This window comes from Bombyx mori, chromosome 15 (assembly GCF_030269925.1).
Source record: "Bombyx mori chromosome 15, ASM3026992v2".
NCBI lineage: Eukaryota > Metazoa > Arthropoda > Insecta > Lepidoptera > Bombycidae > Bombyx > Bombyx mori.
Genome location: NC_085121.1, coordinates 9,990,267 through 9,996,266, shown reverse-complemented (window position 1 = coordinate 9,996,266; position 6,000 = coordinate 9,990,267).

Genomic DNA, 6,000 nt, shown 5'->3' with positions numbered 1-6,000 from the left:
GTTTAATTAATGGTTCACCCAAGTCCTGGAACCAGCTCAGGGGGGGGGGGGTCATGACCACATGACCCTCCCCTGGATCCGCCGTTGGTTCACGTCCCATTTCATTTCAATCAAAGAATATATTTCGATGCCTAACGGCCAAAAAGGGATAACCGCCATTTTACAAATTTTATAGGAGAGTGATTTAAAGTTAAAAATAAACGAAAAAAAATCATAATAAATTAAGTATAGCTCCCGAAAGGCTAAAAATATATATTTGTAGCATTTAGCGCACTATCTATTGACTGACTTTTTTATTTTTATGAAATTCAGGCTGCACATAGTGGTTACTGTCGGTTACTCCAAATGGTCTTCATTCTACAAACAGCGAAAATGTCGTAAATGAAATACACAAATTATTCGCTTCCAGCAAAAAATGATATAGCTTCGGCTCATGTTTCATTTAAATTGAAGAAAAATAGCATAAGTGTGTTTTTTAGGAAATGAAAAAATGTGGAATTATTGTATTTGATTGATATTTGACTGAATGAATTGAAAATTCTATTAAGTAACTTTTTTAAAAGAAATACTAACTATGATTATTAGACTCTATTATGTATTTCAATGTACTATTTATTTAAAATTATATTCGGAGGAGAAAACATTTTATGTTCACCCAAGAGATCTAAATATTAAAACAACTAGCGACCCGCCCTCGCTTCGCTTCGGAAACATTAAAACACACATGAAACCAAAAAAAAAATTTAAAAAAAATTAAAAAAAGTAGCCTATGTTCATCAGGGACAATGTCGGCTTCTAATGGAAAAAGAATTTTTCAAATCGGTCCAGTAGTTTCGGAGCCTATTCGAAACAAACAAACAAACAAATCTTTCCTCTTTATAATATTAGTATAGATAATAAAATTATAAAATTTTAAAAGTCGTCGTGGCTTAAACGGATCAGACCTTCGGTGCATACGTGTTGAGCGATGCACCGGTGTTCGAATCTGAGGCGGGCACTAACTTTTCTAATTATAATTATTTACAATTTGTGTAATTACTGGTGGTAGGACCTTCTGTGAGCCCACGCGGGTGGGTACCACCACCCTGCCTATTTCTGCCGTGAAGCAGTAATGCGTTTCGGTTTGAAGGGTGGGGCAGCCGTTGTAACTATAATTGAGACCTTAAAAATTATATCTCAAGGTTGGTGGCGCATTTACGTTGTGGATGTCTATAGGTTACATTACAGTAATCACTTATCCGTGGGTGTGTGGGTGGGAGTGTGACCGTGGGTGAACTTCGCTCAAGGTACTCCGGGGCTAGATCGGCGTGGACACGCTGCCCTGTGAAGGCGGCCACCTTCTAGGCCACTCCTCCGTCGGAAAATCGACGGGAGATCTGGGGAGACTGTAGTTGAGACCGCTTAAAGTATAACGGTAACTGGTATAACGATCAAATTTAGGTCTACCTATTCGCCTTACCTAATCGCTAGAATTGTTTAAGTATCCGGAGGGAAAAAGAGGATAAGCGACAAACTATTATTAAGTATTTGCAGGGCAAAATGTAGTAGCCACCTATTTTACACTTATTTAAAACCGGGAAAAAACACTAAAGACCAAACAAAGCCATAAAAATTTTGGCCAAATCACAATAAACGACTACTATGTACTGTTACTATTGAAAATTAATAGCCATAAATTACTAAACGGATTTCAACAAATAATTTTATAGAGGCAAATTATCGTAAACTCATATTTGATAATTTTTATTTCCAGGTGAAATAGGTTAACGTTGGATCATTAAAATATTACAGAGAGTCCAAAAAGCATAACTTCGTTATTCTCATATATTTTGTAGATCAACCACCAAAAGAATAATCTCATAAAAATTTCTGTCGTTTACAACGAAAAAAAACACGCCTCATATCCGTAATTTCACTATCGCATAGGTAAGCGACAAAAAGTTTCACTTACAGACATGTAACTCAGACCAAACGACGCAGAAAAAAAAGACGATTCCACCTGTGTATAAAACTCAATATCCCAAAAAATGTCGCTTATCCCTTTTTAGGTGTTAGGCATCGATTTGCTCTATAGTCTATACCGAGAGTTACCAATTGATTTCATCCCATATCATTTCATTTAATTTCATACCAGTTGATTAATGTCTTCAAATTAATCATCTTTATTTCATTTCATTTCACTCCGTACTATCATTTTTCATAAAAATATGAACATAACTTAAAATAAGACCTGACCTAAAGGTCTTTGTTACCAGGTCATAAAATCCCTTTTTTTTTTCCTACCTATGCTGACAGCCTTAAGAGGCTATTTCAGCTTACCTTAGCGTGTGTAGGTGAGCTCGCGGGGCTCAGTCCGGAGAGTTGCTAACACTAACCCTAGCAAGAGCAGTGCTTCGCAGAATCTATCACCGGATCGGAAACGCGACCCTCTGAGAAGATCCGGCGAGAAACTCAGTGGGCTAAATTGTTAACAACTTCAGATTAAACAATTTGATTTCACATTTTCATAACTGAAGATTGTATACGGTACCGTACTCGATGCTGGTAGCAAAGAGTGCATAATCATAAATATTATATGTACTATGGGCAGCAGCTTGACATCGCAAACATATCACAAACAATGAAGTAGGAAACCTATGGAAATGAAACAAACGTCAACCAAAATTTCGTGCCACTGTGACGTCATCTGGCCACAAAACATGGCGGCTTTAGTGCTGTACAAAAGATTTAAATGTTATCAGGTTTTATCGATAAACCTTCTTGGCTCATTTTATTTTAAATATTGTTGAGTATTATTTATTTGTAGAATTTATACTTTAATGGGAAGTAAGTAGGTATATTGTTATGTGCAAATATGATATGATTTAGATGGGTGAAATCTAAGACAAGTTCGTCCTTCGAATTTGCCAAGTAATCGATATGATGATTTTTAAAAGTTGCTACACTGATTTTATAAAGTTGTCGTTTGTCGCAAAACATAAAGATATGGCGTAGTTCAAAGCCATCAGCCCATTTCTAGCATGCTAAATGTTATCGTATTTTGAGTACGTGTTTTTCTTAGACTATTACAATCTATTTTAATTGTTTTGCTGACTCTAAAGTCCGTAACATACTACCGCAGCGCACCCCAAGGAAGGTGCGCCGCACCATTTGAATCACTTTCGCTTGAGAGTGATTCAAATTTTAAACTTATCAAGGGACCGCGTGAAAAAAAAACCACCTACGTCTACCTACACCTACCTATTTATTCATTATTAAAAACGTCATTCCTTGTGACTTCCTCTCTAAAATCACTTAATTATTAAATATTTAACGAATTTATAATAGTGTTTTACTCACTGCGGAATAAAACTATTTTATTTAAATAGTTCCGAAGAGATTTTGTCGGTAGCCTTTTTCCCGAAATATCTAAACAGAATGTCTAAATATGTTTTGATGACATATTTTAAAGTGGTATTTATGATTAGTGTCATGATCAATAGATTCCGACCGAAAAATAGATTTTTCGGATGAGGGCTCCATAATGAATTTAAATACATATAGATAATAGTTTTAGGACATCGACTTTCTTGAGATCCTATAAAATACGTTTTAATTATTATTTTTGTATGTTTTAAGCATGATCAATTATGAAATTTTATATAATCAATCATATTAAATCGATATCATAGTCAATAAATAATGTACAACCCAAAACAATGAAGTAGGAAGCCTATGGAAATGAAACGTCAACCAAAATTTCGTGCCACTGTGACGTCATCTGGCCACAAAACATGGCGGCTTTAGTGCTGTACAAAAGATTTCAATGTTATCAGGTTTTATCGATAAACGTTCTTGGCTCATTTTATTTTAAATATTGTTGAGTATTATTTATTTGTAGAATTTATACTTTAATGGGAAGTAAGTTGGTATATTGTTATGTGCAAATATGATATGATTTAGATGGGTGAAATCTAAGACAAGTTCGTCCTTCGAATTTGACAAGTAAACGATATGATGATTTTTAAAAGTTGCTACACTGATTTTATAAAGTTGTCGTTTGTCGCAAAACATAAAGATATGGCGTAGTTCAAAGCCATCAGCCCATTTCTAGCATGCTAAATGTTATCGTATTTTGAGTACGTGTTTTTCTTAGACTATAACAATCTATTTTAATTGTTTTGCTGACTCTAAAGTCCGTAACATACTACCGCAGCGCACCCCAAGGAAGGTGCGCCGCACCATTTGAATCACTTTCGCTTGAGAGTGATTCAAATTTTAAACTTATCAAGGGACCGCGTGAAAAAAAAAACATCTACAGAACATTTATTCATTAATTACAAACGTCATTCCTTGTGACTTCCTCTCTAAAATCACTTAATTATTAAATATTTAACAAATTTACAATAGTGTTTTACTCACTGCGGAATAAAACTATTTTATTTAAATAGTTCCGAAGAGATTTTGTCGGTAGCCTTTTTCCCGAAATATCTAAACAGAATATCTAAATATGTTTTGATGACATATTTTAAAGTGGTATTTATGATTAGTGTCATGATCAATAGATTCCGACCGAAAAATGGATTTTTCGGATGAGGGCTCCATAATGAATTTAAATACATATAGATAATAGTTTTAGGGCATCGACTTTCTTGAGATCCTATAAAATACGTTTTAATTATTATTTTTGTATGTTTTAAGCATGATAAATTATGAAATTTTATATAATCAATCATATTAAATCGATATCAAAGTCAATAAATAATGTACAACCCAAAACAGACGGCCGAACTGACGTGACAATGACATTTGGCGCGCTAAGCATGGCGGATTTTCGGCCTCATTAGACGGAGACGGAGATATTTACGTATATTCATGTTTCATTTTATGTACGCACTGAAATACTGTTATATTGTTTTCCTGCGAGTTAAAGTGCTGAGTAAGAACGAGATAGATATATGTTTATGTATGTGCCTTCAAAATGGGTGCTATTTATATAAGCAATTGTACGTATAGAACAATATGTCGTGTCCCTACTATATAGGTCTATGACCCAAAACCAATGAAGTAGGAAACCTATGGAAATGAAACGTCAACCAAAATTTCGTGCCACTGTGACGTCATCTGGCCACAAAACATGGCGGCTTTAGTGCTGTACAAAAGATTTCAATGTTATCAGGTTATATCGATAAACGTTCTTCGCTCATTTTATTTTAAATATTGTTGAGTATTATATTATTTGTAGAATTTATACTTTAATCGGAAGTAAGTAGGTATATTGTTATGTGCAAATATGATATGATTTAGATGGGTGAAATCTAATACAAGTTCGTCCTTCGAATTTGCCAAGTAAACGATATGATGATTTTTAAAAGTTGCTACACTGATTTTATAAAGTTGTCGTTTGTCGCAAAACATAAAGATATGGCATAGTTCAAAGCCATCAGCCCATTTCTAGCATGCTAAATGTTATCGTATTTTGAGTACGTGTTTTTCTTAGACTATTACAATCTATTTTAATTGTTTTGCTGACTCTAAAGTCCGTAACATACTACCGCAGCGCACCCCAAGGAAGGTGCGCCGCACCATTTGAATCACTTTCGCTTGAGAGTGATTGAAATTTTAAACTTATCAAGGGACCGCGTGAAAAAAAAAACACCTACAGAACATTTATTCATTAATTACAAACGTCATTCCTTGTGACTTCCTCTCTAAAATCACTTAATTATTAAATATTTAACAAATTTACAATAGTGTTTTACTCACTGCGGAATAAAACTATTTTATTTAAATAGTTCCGACGAGATTTTGTCGGTAGCCTTTTTCCCGAAATATCTAAACAGAATGTCTAAATATGTTTTGATGACATATTTTAAAGTGGTATTTACGATTAGTGTCATGATCAATAGATTCCGACCGAAAAATGGATTTTTCGGATGAGGGCTCCATAATGAATTTAAATACATATAGATAATAGTTTTAGGACATCGACTTTCTTGAGATCCTAAAAATACGTTTTAA